Raw genomic sequence first — 16,676 nt, forward strand, 5'->3', positions numbered from 1 at the left:
AGTTGCACAGGGCGGGGTCGAGACCCAGGGTCTCAAGCTTGATGACGAGCTTGGAGGGTACTATGGTGTTAAATGCCGAGCAGTAGTCGATGAACAGCATTCTCACATAGGTATTCCTCTTGTCCAGATGGGTTAGGGCAGTGTGCAGTGTGGTTGAGATTGCATCGTCTGTGGACCTATTTGGGCGGCAAGCAAATTGAAGTGGGTCTAGGGTGTCAGGTAGGGTGGAGGTGATATGGTCCTTGACTAGTCTCTCAAAGCACTTCATGATGATGGAAGTGAGTGCTACGGGGCGGTAGTCGTTTAGCTCAGTTACCTTAGCTTTCTTGGGAACAGGAACAATGGTGGCCCTCTTGAAGCATGTGGGAACAGCAGACTGGGATAGGGATTGATTGAATATGTCCGTAAACACACCAGCCAGCTGGTCTGCGCATGCTCTGAGTGCGCGGCTGGGGATGCCGTCTGGGCCTGCAGCCTTGTGAGGGTTAACACGTTTAAATGTTTTACTCAACCCGGCTGCAGTGAAGGAGAGTTCGCATGTTTTGGTTGCAGGCCGTGTCAGTGGCACTGTATTGTCCTCAAAGCGGGCAAAAAAGTTATTTAGTCTGCCTGGGAGCAAGACATCCTGGTCCGTGACGGGGCTTGTTTTCTTTTTGTAATCTGTGATTGACTGTAGACCCTGCCACATACCTCTTGTGTCTGAGCCGTTGAATTGAGATTCTACTTTGTCTCTATACTGACGCTTAGCTTGTTTGATTGCCTTGCGGAGGGAATAGCTACACTGTTTGTATTCGGTTATGTTTCCGGTCACCTTGCCCTGATTAAAAGCAGTGGTTCGCGCTTTCAGTTTCACGCGAATGCTGCCATCAATCCACGGTTTCTGGTTTGGGAATGTTTTAATCGTTGCTATGGGAACGACATCTTCAACGCACGTTCTAATGAACTCGCACACCGAATCAGCGTATTCGTCAATGTTGTTGTCTGACGCAATACGAAACATATCCCAGTCCACGTGATGGAAGCAGTCTTTGAGTGTGGAATCAGATTGGTCGGACCAGCATTGAACAGACCTCAGCGTGGGAGCTTCTTGTTTTAGTTTCTGTCTGTACGCAGGGATCAACAAAATGGAGTCGTGGTCAGCTTTTCCGAAAGGAGGGCGGGGCAGGGCCTTATATGTGTCGCGGAAGTTAGAATAGCAATGATCCAAGGTTTTGCCAGTTCTGGTTGCGCAATCGATATGCTGATACAATTTAGGGAGTCTTGTTTTCAGATTAGCCTTGTTAAAATCCCCAGCTACAATGAATGCAGCCTCAGGATGTATGATTCCAGTTTGCAAAGAGTCAAATAAAGTTCGTTCAGAGCCATCGAGGTGTCTGCTTGGGGGGGAATATATACGGCTGTGATTATAATCGAAGAGAATTCCCTTGGTAGATAATGCGGTCGACATACGCCCCCGCCCCTCTTCTTACCAGAAAGATGTTTGTTTCTGTCGGCGCGATGCAATAACATTAGGATATAACTAGCATTAGGCTATAACTAGCAATACAAATGGCTCTGAGATATGAATAATATTACTACACAGATCAAACACGTAACGTTAGCTAGCTAACTAACCAACCAACCAACTTCATGTCTCAAATCAACTAGCTATCCCTCTGAGAACCATGGCCTCCTATCTAACCAACTTCATGTCTCATATCAAATCATTTCATATCATTTTCAGAATATCCCTGATGTTTTTCCTGGAGAGAAGTGGCTTCTTTGCTACCCTTCTTGACACCAGGCCATCCTCCAAAAGTCTTTGCCTCACTGTGCATGCAGATGCACTCACACCTGCCTGCTGCCATTCCTGAGCAAGCTCTGTATTGGTGGTGCCCCGATCCCACAGCTGAATCAACTTTAGGAGACGGTCCTGGCGCTTGCTGGACTTTCTTGGGCGCCCTGAAGCCTTCTGCACAACAATTGAACCACTCTCCTTGATGTTCTTGATGATCCGATGAAGGTGCAATCTTACTGGCAGCAATATCCTTGCCTGTGAAGCCCTTTTTTTGCAAAGCAATGATGACGGCATGTGTTTGCTTGCAGGTAACTATGGTTGACAGAGGAATAACAATGATTCCAAGCACCACCCTCCTTTTGAAGCTTCCAGTCTGTTATTCAAACTCAATCAGCCTGACAGAGTGATCTCCAGCCTTGTCTTCGTCAACGCCGACACCTGTGTTAATGAGAAAATCACTAACATGATGTCAGCTGGTCCTTTTGTGGCAGGGCTGAAATGCAGTGGAAATGTTTTTTGGGATTCAGTTCATTTGCATGGCAAATAGGAACTCTGCAATTAATTGCAATTCATCTAATCACTCTTCATAACATTCTGGAGTATATGCAAATTGCAGACTTTGTGAAAACTGAATAGTTGTCATTCTCAAAACTTGGCGCCACGACTGTACAGTGCAGTACATCTGTTTGTGTCTACAGTGCAGTACATCTGTTTGTGTCTACAGTGCAGTACATCTGTTTGTGTCTACAGTGCAGTACATCTGTTTGTGTGCACAGTGCAGTACATCTGTTTGTGTCACAGTGCAGTACATCTGTTTGTGTGCACAGTGCAGTACATCTGTCTGGGCCATCTTCTGGCATGAGTCCTTTTGTGGCACAGTGGAAAGTTTTTTCATTTATTTGCATGGCAAAGTGCAGTACATCTGTTTCTGATCACAGTTCATAAATCTGTTTGTGTCTACAGTGCCATCATACAAACTGTGGCACAGACTTTGTAAATCTAATTTGTGTCTACAGTGCAAAACATCTTTGGTGACTGTACAGTGCAGTACATTTGTTTGTGTGCACAGTGCAGTACATCTGTTGTGTGTACAGTGCAGTATATCTGTTTGTGTGCACAGTGCAGTACATCTGTCTGGTGTCTACAGTGCACGTAGTCTGTTGTGGCACAGTGCAGTGGAAATTTTTCTGTTTACAGTGCAAAGTACATCTGTCTGTGTTAATTGCAATTCATCTGTCACTGTTCATAAATTCTGTCTATATGTACAGTGCATACATTTGTCTGAGGCACAGACTTTGCAAAACTAATTGTTGTGTCGTTCTCAAAACCTGTTGGCCATGACTGTACAGTGCAGTACATCTGTCTGTGTGTACAGTGCAGTACATCTGTTGGTGTGTACAGTGCAGTACATCTGTTTGTGTGCACAGTGCAGTACATCTGTCTGTGTGTACAGTGCAGTCCAGTGTCTGGGCCATCCTCTTGCACAGTTTCATCTGTGTGTTTTCTGGAGGTATGTGTCTCTCTGTGTGTGTTCAGGACATCACTTCAGACTAGCTCTCCAGCTGGGTCTTCTAACATGCTGTGTTTGGTTCGGTGTCGTGTTGTCACGGCTGCAGTAATCTCCTATATTTCCCCTTGGCAGACTCATTTTCTGGTGTTGGAGATGAAAACTGCATTCTGAATATCTTTCACACACATGTAACACAGGACTCCAAAAGTCAGGCAGCAATGCCCTAGAACTGATCATGTCTAATTAAGCAATACGCCTGAGGGGGTGTGGTGTATGCAATATATATACAATATATACAATATATATTCTAAGGCATGGCGCACCAGCCCTTAGCCATGGTATATTGGCCATATACCACAACTCCCTGAGGTGCCTTGTTGCTGTTATAAACTGGTTACCAACGCAGTTAGAGCAGTACAAATATGTTTTGTCATAACTGTGGTCTGACATACCACGGCTGTCAGCTAATCAGCATTAAGGGGGGGGGGTGCCCTGCTCCTGCTCCTGCTCCTGCTCCATTTTTAGTTGTCTAAAATAATCACTACATTGCACAAAACATTTACTATTTTTTAATCACCATTTGTGTGTACTTTACTGTATTTATAATACTTGGAATCCTGATAATACTGATACTTTACTAATACTGTATGAATCATGTATTAATACAGATAATCATGTAAAAAATACTGACTGTATTAATTCCAGTAGATGAATCATTTTATTGTGGATGTTGAATACAATACTGTATGAATCATGTATTAATTCCAATGACCAGTACAGCTGTACAGCCAAATACTACTACTATAATACTAATACTGTACTAATCATGTATGAATACTAATACTGTATGAATCCTGTATGAATACTAATACTGTATGAATCCTGTATGAATACTAATACTGTATGAATCCTGTATGAATACTAATACTGTATGAATCATGTATGAATACTAATACTGTATGAATCATGTATGAATACTGATATACTGTATGAATCATGTATTAATACTAATACTGTATGAATCATGTATGAATACTGATACTTTACTAATACTGTATGAATCATGTATTAATTCCAGTACTGTATGAATCATGTATGAATACTGATACTTATGAATCATGTAAATACTGTATGAATCCATGTATTAATACTAATACTGTATGAATCATGTATTAATACTAATACTGTATGAATCATGTATTAATACCAATACTGTATGAATCATGTATTAATACTAATACTGTATGAATCATGTATTAATACTAATACTGTATGAATCATGTATGAATACTAATACTGTATGAATCCTGTATACTAATACTGTATGACTCCTGTATGAATACTAATACTGTATGAATCATGTATTAATACTAATACTGTATGAATCCTGTATGAATACTAATACTGTATGAATCATGTATGAATACTAATACTGTATGAATCCTGTATGAATACTAATACTGTATGAATCATGTATTAATTCCAGTACTGTATGAATCATGTATGAATACTAATACTGTATGAATCATGTATTAATACTAATACTGTATGAATCATGAATCTAATACTGTATGAATCTGTATTAATACTGATAATCTGTATTAATACAAGTATTAATATGAATACTAATACTGTATGAATCATGTATTAATTCCAGTACTGTATGAATCATGTATTAATACTAATACTGTATGAATCATGTATTAATACTAATACTGTATGAATACTAAATACTAATACTGAATCATGTATTAATTCCAGTACTGTATGAATCATGTATTAATACTAATACTGTATGAATCATGTATTAATACTAATACTGTATGAATCATGTATTACTGTATGAATCATGTATTAATTCCAGTACTGTATGAATCATGTATTAATACTGATATAATACTAATACTGTATGAATCATGTATTAATTCCAGTAATGAATCATGTATTAATACCTGTATGAATACTAATACTGTATGAATCCTGTATGAATAATAATACTGTATGAATCATGTATTAATTCTGTATGAATCATGTATTAATTCCAGTACTGTATGAATCATGTATGAATACTAATACTGTATGAATCCTGTATGAATACTAATACTGTATGAATCATGTATTAATACTAATACTGTATGAATCATGTATTAATTCCAGTACTGTATGAATCATGTATTAATCATGTAATCATGTATTTACTAATACAGTATGAATGTATGTATGAATACCAATACTATACTAATACTGTATGAATACTGTACGCATACTAATATTGTATGAATAATATATGCATACTAATACTGTATGAATACTGTACACATACTACTATTGTACGGATACTGTACATGTACTGTAACTATACTACAACTGTACTAAATATGACACTCTGGTTGTATCGTAGATGTTGACAACGATCGTTGTGACCAGTACACGGACTGCTACAGCTGTACAGCCAATACTAACGGCTGCCAGTGGTGTGCTGTTCAGTGTGTCTCCGTGAGCTCCAACTGTACGGCCGTCGCGGTAAGAATGGTCAATGGGCTGCACTCATGATCATTACATTATAGGACTTTACATGTGGATTTACATGGACTTTACACAATGTCTCTTTGTTGTAGAATTCCAGTAAATTCCCAGGGTTTTCACAAATGGGAAGGTTCCTGGAATCAGGAGGGAGAAAGCAGGAAATACTTGTGTTATTAATATGTATGACATGTCTTCCTATCCCAGGGGGCCATAGTGGAGTATGATGTCTGTCCTAAAGACAACCCGTCATATGTCTGCAACAAGAAGACCAGCTGTAAGAGCTGTGGGGTGGACCAGAACTGCCAGTGGGAACCTCGAAACCAGGAGTGCATTGCTCTACCAGGTGAGAACCCCAAAATACAGAAGTGTATATGCTTACCTAGTAACCTAGAAAACAACTGGTAAGAACCCAGGAACCAGAAGTGTATCTCTACCTGGTGAGAAACCAGAAGTGTATCTCTCTACCTGGTGAGAAACCACTTTCCACCTGGTGAGAAACAAGAAGTGTATCTTTCCACCTGGTGAGAAACAAGAAGTGTATCTTTCTACCTGGTGAGAAACCAGAAGTGTATATCTCTGCCTGGTAAGAAACCAGAAGTGTATCTCTACCTGGTGAGAAACCAGAAGTGTATCTCTCTACCTGGTGATAAACCAGAAGTGTATCTCTCTACCTGGTGAGAAACCAGAAGTGTGTCTCTCTACCTGGTGAGAAACCAGAAGTGTATATCTCTGCCTGGTGAGAAACCAGAAGTGTATCTCTCTGCCTGGTAATACAAAACCTTTTCTGAAAAGTACTGTACATCTTTCATCAAAGCTGTACTGGTTTGCTAGTGTTTAACAGTATACTGTGCTGTGCAGGGATGTGATACTTCCTCATGAATTAATCAGGGATTCCTGATTTTCTTACATGTGTCCTCCATTTACAGACAGAGCCTTCAGAAAGTATTCACACTCCTTGACCTTTTCAAAATGTTGTTGTTAGTGTTTTGTGTCCCTGATCTACACTCTACCCCATAATGCCAAAGTGGAATTGTGTCCCTGATCTACACTCTACCCCATAATGCCAAAGTGGAATTGTGTCCCTGATCTACACTCTACCCCATAATGCCAAAGTGGAATTGTGTCCCTGATCTACTCTCTACCCCATAATGCCAAAGTGGAATTGTGTCCCTGATCTACACTCTACCCCATAATGCCAAAGTGGAATTGTGTCCCTGATCTACACTCTACCCCATAATGCCAAAGTGGAATTGTGTCCCTAATGCCAAAGTGGAATTGTGTCCCTGATCTATACTCTACCCCATAATGCCAAAGTGGAATTGTGTCCCTGATCTACACTCTACCCCATAATGCCAAAGTGGATTTGTATTTTTTTGAAATGAATAAAAAATGAAAAGCTGAACAGGTCTTGAGTCAGAAGGTATTTATTCCCTTTATGGCATAAATACGTTCAGGAGTAAAAATGTGCTTAACAAACGTAATAATTTGCATGGACTCATTCCGTGGTTAATAATATAGATACGTTTTTCCCCTTTGTACTTTTACCCCATTTCCTTGATGTCTATTTGGTAGTTATCAAAATGTATTGGTCACGTACACATGGTTAGCAGATGTTAATGCGAGTGTAGCGAAATGCTTGTGCTTCTAGTTCCGACAATGCAGTAATATCTAACAATTCCCCAGCAACTACCTAATATCCTGATCAGTTGTTGTTAGTCTTGTCCAATCGCTAGGTCTGTTGCGGTGACCGTATTACCGCCACACACGGGTCATGAAGGCAGTCAAATTCCACATGACCGTTGAGTCACGGTAATTAGGCTTCTCCAAGCTCTGACGCTGCTGATGGTCATTAGTAGTCTACCAAACATGCTAACTGCCTGGTACTCAGCACTCTATTGTCCTTCTAATCACTCTGACATCAATGCAAATTAAATGGAAAATCTAATCAAACACCTCATGAGAGCCCATGAGCTCATGTTGCACAACATTTCTATAGGTTATGCAATTTGGGGAGAAAACAGAGTGATGGCCTCTATTAAAAAGAGGAGGATCCCATCAGCTTTCTATAGGCTAACCCTACTATATTTATTTTAAACTCTCCTAATATTGAGCATTAAGCACAGGCAAAATCTTTGAGGAAAACCTGGTTATCTGCTTTCAACAGACACTGGGAGAAGAAAATCAATGGCAATACTTGAAATTCTGTCTAGCAATGATCAACATTCAACTTGACAGAGCTTGAAGAATTTTGAAAAGAATAATGGGCAAATATTGTACAATCCAGGTGTGCAAAGCTCTTAGAGACTTACACAGAAAGACTCACAGCTGTAATCACTGCCAATGGTGATTTTAAAAAGTATTGACTCAGGTATGAATGCTGATGTAAATTGGATATTTTGGTATTTAGATTTCAATAAATGTGCAAACATTTCTAAAAACATGTTTTCACTTTGTCATTATGGGGTATTGTGTGTAGAAAGACTCACAGCTGCAGCCGAGGTGAGTAAAACATTTAAACGTGTTAACCCTCGCAAGGCTGCAGGCCCACACGGCATCCCCAGCCGCGCCCTTAGAGCATGCGCAGACCAGCTGGCTGGTGTGTTTACGGATATATTCAATCAATCCCTATACCAGTCTGCTGTTCCCACATGCTTCAAGAGGGCCACCATTGTTCCTGTTCCCAAGAAAGCTAAGGTAACTGAGCTAAACAACTACCGCCCCGTAGCACTCACTTCCTTCATCATGAAGTGCTTTGAGAGACTAGTCAAGGACCATATCACCTCCACCCTACCTGACACCCTAGACCCACTCCAATTTGCTTACCGCCCAAATAGGTCCACAGACGATGCAATCTCAACCACGCTGCACACTGCCCTAACCCATCTGGACAAGAGGAATACCTATGTGAGAATGCTGTTCATCGACTACAGCTCGGCATTCAACACCATAGTACCCTCCAAGCTCGTCATCAAGCTCGAGACCCTGGGTCTCGACCCCGCCCTGTGCAACTGGGTACTGGACTTCCTGACGGGCCGCCCCCAGGTGGTGAGGGTAGGTAACAACATCTCCTCCCCGCTGATCCTCAACACTGGGGCCCCACAAGGGTGCGTTCTGAGCCCTCTCCTGTACTCCCTGTTCACCCACGACTGCGTGGCCACGCATGCCTCCAACTCAATCATCAAGTTTGCGGACGACACAACAGTGGTATGCTTGATTACCAACAACGACGAGACGGCCTACAGGGAGGAGGTGAGGGCCCTCGGAGTGTGGTGTCAGGAAAATAACCTCACACTCAACATCAACAAAACTAAGGAGATGATTGTGGACTTCAGGAAACAGCAGAGGGAACATCCCCCTATCCACATCGATGGAACAGTAGTGGAGAGAGTAGTAAGTTTTAAGTTCCTCGGCATACACATCACAGACAAACTGAATTGGTCCACTCACACAGACAGCATCGTGAAGAATGCGCAGCAGCGCCTCTTCAACCTCAGGAGGCTGAAGAAATTCGGCTTGTCACCAAAAGCACTCACAAACTTCTACAGATGCACAATCGAGAGCATCCTGGCGGGCTGTATCACCGCCTGGTACGGCAACTGCTCCGCCCTCAACCGTAAGGCTCTCCAGAGGGTAGTGAGGTCTGCACAACGCATCACCAGGGGCAAACTACCTGCCCTCCAGGACACCTACAGCACCCGATGTTACAGGAAGGCCATAAAGATCATCAAGGACATCTACCAACCGAGCCACTGCCTGTTCACCCCGCTATCATCCAGAAGGCGAGGTCAGTACAGGTGCATCCAAGCTGGGACCGAGAGACTGAAAAACAGCTTCTATCTCAAGGCCATCAGACTGTTAAACAGCCACCGCTAACATTGAGTGGCTGCTGCCAACACACTGACACTGACTCAACTCCAGCCACTTTAATAATGGGAATTGATGGGAAATGATGTAAATATATCACTAGCCACTTTAAACAATGCTACCTTATATAATGTTACTTACCCTACATTATTCTTCTCATATGCATACGTATATACTGTACTCTATATCATCGACTGCATCCTTATGTAATACATGTATCACTAGCCACTTTAACTATGCCACTTTGTTTACATACTCATCTCATATGTATATACTGTACTCGATACCATCTACTGTATCTTGCCTATGCTGCTCTGTACCATCACTCATTCATATATCCTTATGTACATATTCTTTATCCCCTTACTCTGTGTATAAGACAGTAGTTTAGGAATTGTTAGTTAGATTACTTGTTGGTTATTACTGCATTGTCAGAACTAGAAGCACAAGCATTTCGCTACACTCGCATTAACATCTGCTAACCATGTGTATGTGACAAATAAATTTGATTTTGATTTGATTTAGATGGGTGAGCTTTTGTATTTATTTAATCAATTTTGAATTCAATCTGTAACACAACAACATGTGGAATAAATTAAGGGGTATGAATACTTTCTGAAGGCACTGTACCATAGAAAATGGTAAAAAGAAATTCTACAGATGTGTCTGTTGCCCTGATAAGTTGGTGTTAGATGTTTTAAAGGGATACTTTAGGATGTTGGCAAAGAGGGCCTTAATCTTCTTCCCTTTAGTCATGCTAGTAGATACCCATAGACTTCAAATCAAATGTATTTATATAACCCTTCGTACATCAGCTGATATCTCAAAGTGCTGTACAGAAACCCAGCCTAAAACCCCAAACAGCAAGCAATGCAGGTGTGGAAGCACGGTGGCAAGGAAAAACTCCCTAGAAAGGCCAAAACTTAGCCTGGTTCCTCTCTAGGTTTCTTCCTATGTGGGGTGGCCAGTCCTCTGGGAAGGACTTCCAGTCATTGTGCTAACGCTAGTTAGCATTGGCTCGCAAAACTACTGGACACAGAGACATGAACATGGAATCCATGAGTTCATCTGACTGGGGAACCTGATGAAGGGCCTCATTGACAAAATCCACAAGGTTTCCCTTTAACGGTCCTGTTCTTCTTGCAGAGAACCTATTTGTCTTTATAATATATCCACACGCATCTTTCTCCCTCCAGAGAATATTTGTGGAGAGAGTTGGCACCTGGTGGGTAACTCGTGTCTGAAGTTCATCACAGCAAAGGACTCGTACGACAATGCCAAGCTGACCTGTCGGGGTCACAACGCCGTCCTGGCCTCGTTGACCAATCAGAAGAAGGTGGACTTCGTCCTTAAAGAGCTGCAGATCATGAACGTTCTGGTGAGCAAGGTCACTATAGTTCCAATATATTACAACATATATAGAAAGGTCACTATAGTTACAATATATTACAACATAGAGTGGGGCAAAAAAGTATTTTGTCAGCCACCAATTGTGCAAGTTCTCCCACTTAAAAAGATGAGGCCTGTAATTTTCATCATAGGTACACTTCAACTATGACAGACAAAATGAGAAGAAAAAATCTAGAAAATCACATTGTAGGATTTTTAATGACATTATTTGCAAATTATGGTGGAAAATAATTATTTGGTCAATAACAAAAGTTTATCTCAGTACTTTGTTATATACACTTTGTTGGCAATGACAGAGGTCAAACGTTTTCTGTAAGTCTTCACAAGGTTTTCACACACTGTTGCTGGTATTTTGGCCCATTCCTCCATGCAGATCTCCTCTAGAGCAGTGATGTTTTGGGGCTGTTGATGGGCAACACGGACTTTCAACTACCTCCAAAGATTTTCTATGGGTTTGAGATCTGGAGACTGGCTCGGCCACTCCAGCACCTTGAAATGCTTCTTACGAAGCCACTCCTTCGTTGCCCGGGCAGTGTGTTTGGGATCATTGTCATGCTGAAAGACCCAGCCACGTTTCATCTTCAATGCCCTTGCTGATGGAAGGAGGTTTTCACTCAAAATCTCACGATAAATCTCAGATAAAAAACACAGCCATTTTTCCAGCCAAAGATTGGAGTCACAAAAAGCAGAAATATAGATAAAATTAATCACTAACCTTTGATCTTCATCAGATGACACTCATATGACATCATGTTACACAATACATGTATGTTTTGTTAGATAATGTGCATATTTATATCCAAAAATCTCATTGGCGCCTTGCGTGCAGAACTGTTTCGATTCCAAAACATCTGTTGATTTTGCAGAAATACTCATAATAAGCAGATTTTAAAAAAACGGAAAAAGCATAATCTGAGAACGGCGCTCAGAACCCAAAACAGCCAGAGGAATATTTTTGGAATCAACAAAGTTAGAATCAACACCATAAATATTCACTTTGATGATCTTTATCAGAAGGCAAATGACTGATTTGTTCCATCATTTATGTCCAAATAGCCACGTGTTGTTAGCGTGTTCAGCCCAGTAATCCATCTTGAGGCGCAGGCACTTCATCAAGACAAAACCTCGAAAATTTCCGTTACAGTCCTTTAGAAACATGTCAAACAATGTATGGAATCAATCGTTAGGATGTTTTTAACATAAAACATCAATAATGTTCCAACCGGAGAATTTCTTTGTCTTCAGAAAAGCACTGGAACGCGAGGTAACTCTGTCGGGAGCACGCGTCATGAGACCAAGGCTCTCTGCCAGACCACTGACTCAAAGAGCACTTATGAGCCCCTCCTTTATAGTAGAATCCTCAAACCAGTTTCAAAAGACGGTTGATATCTATTGGAAGCCGTAAGAAGTGCAACGTTATCCATATCTCAATGTGTATTTATTCGGTAAGCCAAGCTTTGAAAAACTACAAACCTCCCTCTTTCTGGTTGGATTTTTCTCAGATTTTCGCCTGCCGTATGAGTTCTGATATACTCACAGACATCATTCAAACAGTTTAAGAAACTTCAGAGTGTTTTCTATCCAATACTAATAATAATATGCATATATGAAAATGCTGCCCCCTATCCCAAAGAAGTTCCATCCGAGGACATCTATAGTTAGTTAACCATCTGTGGACCTCTATAGTTAGTTAACCATCCGGGGACCTCTATAGTTAGTTAACCATCCAAGGACCTCTACAGTTAGTTAACCACCTGAGGACCTCTACAGTTAGTTAACCATCCAAGGACCTCTATAGTTAGTTAACCATCCAAGGACCTCTACAGTTAGTTAACCACCTGAGGACCTCTACAGTTAGTTAACCATCCAAGGACCTCTATAGTTAGTTAACCATCCAAGGACCATCCAAGGACCTCTATAGTTAGTTAACCATCCGAGGACCTCCACAGTTAGTTAACCATCCGAGGACCTTTATAGTTAGTTAACCATCCGAGGACCTCTATAGTTAGTTAACCATCCGAGGACCTCTATAGTTAGTTAACCATCTGTGGACCTCTATAGTTAGTTAACCATCTGTGGACCTCTATAGTTAGTTAACCATCCAAGGACCTCTATAGTTAGTTAACCATCCAAGGACCTCTATAGTTAGTTAACCATCCAAGGACATCTATAGTTAGTTAACCATCCGAGGACCTCTATAGTTAGTTAACCATCTGTGGACATCTATAGTTAGTTAACCATCCGAGGACATCTATAGTTAGTTAACCATCCGAGGACCTTTACAGTTAGTTAACCATCCAAGGACCTCTATAGTTAGTAAACCATCCAAGGACATCTATAGTTAGTTAACCATCCGAGGACCTTTATAGTTAGTTAACCATCCGAGGACCTTTATAGTTAGTTAACCATCCAAGGACATCTATAGTTAGTTAACCATCCGAGGACCTTTATAGTTAGCTAACCATCCAAGGACCTACACAGTTAGTTAACCATCCGAGGACATCTATAGTTAGTTAACCATCCGAGGACATCTATAGTTAGTTAACCATCCGAGGACATCTATAGTTAGTTAACCATCCGAGGACATCTATAGTTAGTTAACCATCCGAGGACATCTATAGTTAGTTAACCATCCAAGGACATCTATAGTTAGTTAACCATCCAAGGACATCTATAGTTAGTTAACCATCCGAGGACATCTATAGTTAGTTAACCATCCGAGGACATCTATAGTTAGTTAACCATCCGAGGACATCTATAGTTAGTTAACCATCCGAGGACCTCTATAGTTAGTTAACCATCCGAGGACATCTATAGTTAGTTAACCATCCGAGGACCTACACAGTTAGTTAACCATCTGAGGACCTCTATAGTTAGTTAACCATCCGTAAAAAAAGGTTAACACCATAGTACCCTCCAAACTCGTCATTAAGACCCTGGGTCTCGACCCCGCCCAGTGCAACTGGGTCCTGGACTTCCTGACGGCCGCCCCCAGGTGGTGAGGGTAGGTAACAACATCTCCCCCCCGCTGATCCTCAACACTGGGTCCCCACAAGGGTGCATTCTCAGCCCTCTCTTGTACTCCACTATAATTGAGAATTTCAATAAGCATTTCTCTACGGCTACAGACCTATATATATCCTACCCTGTATATATCCTACCCTAAGGTCTTTGAAAGCCAAGTTAACAAACAGATTACCGACCATTTCGAACCCCACCGTACCTTCTCAGCTATGCAATCTGGTTTCAGAGATGGTCATGGGTGAACCTCAGCCACGCTCAAGGTCTTTAACAACATCATAACCGCCATCGAGAAGAGACATTACTGTGCAGCCGTATTCATCGACCTGGCCAAGGCTTTCTACTCTGTCAATCACCACATCCTCATCGGCAGACTCGACAGCCTTGGTTTCTCAAATGTATTCATTTATCTTGCTCCTTTGCACCCCAGTGTCTCTACCTGCACATTCATCTTCTCCCGATCTACCATTCCAGTGTTTAATTGCTATATTGTAATTACTTCGCCACCATGGCCTATTTATTTCCTTATCTTACCTCATTTGCACTCACTGTATATAGACTTTTTGTTTTCTTTTGTTCTACTCTATTATTGACTGTATGTTTTGTTTATTCCATGTGTAACTGTGTTGTTGTCTGTGTCGAATTGCTACGCTTTATCTTGGCCAGGTCGCAGTTGCAAATGAGAACTTGTTTTCAACTTGCCTACCTGGTTAAATAAAGGTGAAATAAATAAAATATATATTTTTTAAAGAAACTCCCTGATCACCCACGACTGCGTGGCCATGCACGCCTCCAACTCAATCATCAAGTTTGCAGACAACACTACAGTGGTTGTATTCATTACCATCAATGATTAGACGGCCTACAGGGAGGAGGTGAGGGCCTTTGGAGTGTGGTGTCAGGAAAATAACCTCACACTCAACGTCAACAAAACTAAGGAGATGATTATGGACTTCAGGAAACAGCAGAGGGAGCAGCCCCCTATCCACATCGATGGAACAGTAGTGGAGAGGGTAGTAAGTTAAGTTCCTCGGCATACACATCACGGACAAACTGAAATGGTCCACCCACACATACAGCATGGTAAGATATTTGGCTTGTCACCTAAAACACTCACTAACTTTGACAGATGCACAATCGAGAGCATCCTGTCGGGCTGTATCACTGCCTGGTACAACAACTGCCCCACCCATAACCGTAAGGCTCTCCAGAGGGTAGTGAGGTCTGCACAACGCATCACCGGGGGGAAACTACCTGCCCTCCAGGACTCCTACAGCACCCGATGTCACAGGAAGGCCAAAAAGATCATCAAGGACAACAACCACCCGAGCCACTGCCTGTTCACCCCGCTATCATCCAGAAGGCGAAGTCAGTACAGGTGCATCAAAGCTGGGACTGAGAGACTGAAAAACAGCTTCTATCTCAAGGCCATCAGACTGTTAAACAGCAACCACTAACATTGAGTGGCTGCTGCCAACACACTGACTGAACTCCAGCCACTTTAATAATGGGAAATGATGCAAAATATATCACTAGCCACTTTAAACAATGCTACCTAATATATTGCCTGCTCCCCTACCATTGAGGAAGTACAGTTCCCGCCCAGCAAAACTGTTCGCTGCTCTGGCTGTTTACATCCGCAGAGTACCGACCCTGCCTCACAGGAAGCGTGCGCAGGTCCTAATCCAGCACTTGTCATCTCATACCCTACATTATTCATCTCATATGTATAAACAGCCATCACTAACATTGAGTGGCTGCTGCCAACATACTGACTCAACTCCAGCCACTTTAATAATGGAAAAATGTATGTAATAAATGTATCACTAGCCACTTTAAACAATGCCACTTTATATAATGTATACATACCCTACATTACTCATATCATATGTATATACTGCATCTTGCCTACACCGTTCGGCCATCAGTCATCCATATATTTATATGTACATATTCTTATTCATTCCTTTACACTTGTGTATTTAAGGTAGTTGTTGTGAAATTGTTGGGTTAGATTACTTGTTAGATATTACTGCATTGTCGGAACTAGAAGCACAAGCATTTCGCTACCCTCGCATTAACATCTGCTAACCAAGTGACCAATAACATCTGCTAACCATGTGACCAATAACATCTGCTAACCATGTGTATGTGACCAATAACATCTGCTAACCATGTGTATGTGAACAATAACATCTGCTAACCATGTGACCAATAACATCTGCTAACCATGTGACCAATAACATCTGCTAACCATGTGACCAATAACATCTGCTAACCATGTGTAGGTGACCTATAGATTTTGATTTGATTTTTCCTTCGCTCACAATACCCCATAATGACATCACCATACCCCATAATGACATCACAATACTCCATAATGACATCACACCACTCCATAATGACATCACCATACTCCATAATGACATCACCATACCCCATAATGCCATCACCATACCCCATAATGACATCACAATACCCCATAATGACATCACAATGCTACATAATGACATCACAATACCCCAGAATGACATCACAATACCCCATAATGACATCACGATACCCCAT

General features: G+C 41.4%; 1 pseudogene; it reads left to right on the forward strand.

Moving 5' to 3' along the window:
• Positions 1 to 16,676, forward strand: part of LOC135508556 (attractin-like) — a 194,836-nt pseudogene that overhangs the window by 89,241 nt on the left and 88,919 nt on the right.

This window comes from Oncorhynchus masou, chromosome 21, assembly GCF_036934945.1.
Source record: "Oncorhynchus masou masou isolate Uvic2021 chromosome 21, UVic_Omas_1.1, whole genome shotgun sequence".
Classification (NCBI taxonomy): domain Eukaryota; kingdom Metazoa; phylum Chordata; class Actinopteri; order Salmoniformes; family Salmonidae; genus Oncorhynchus; species Oncorhynchus masou.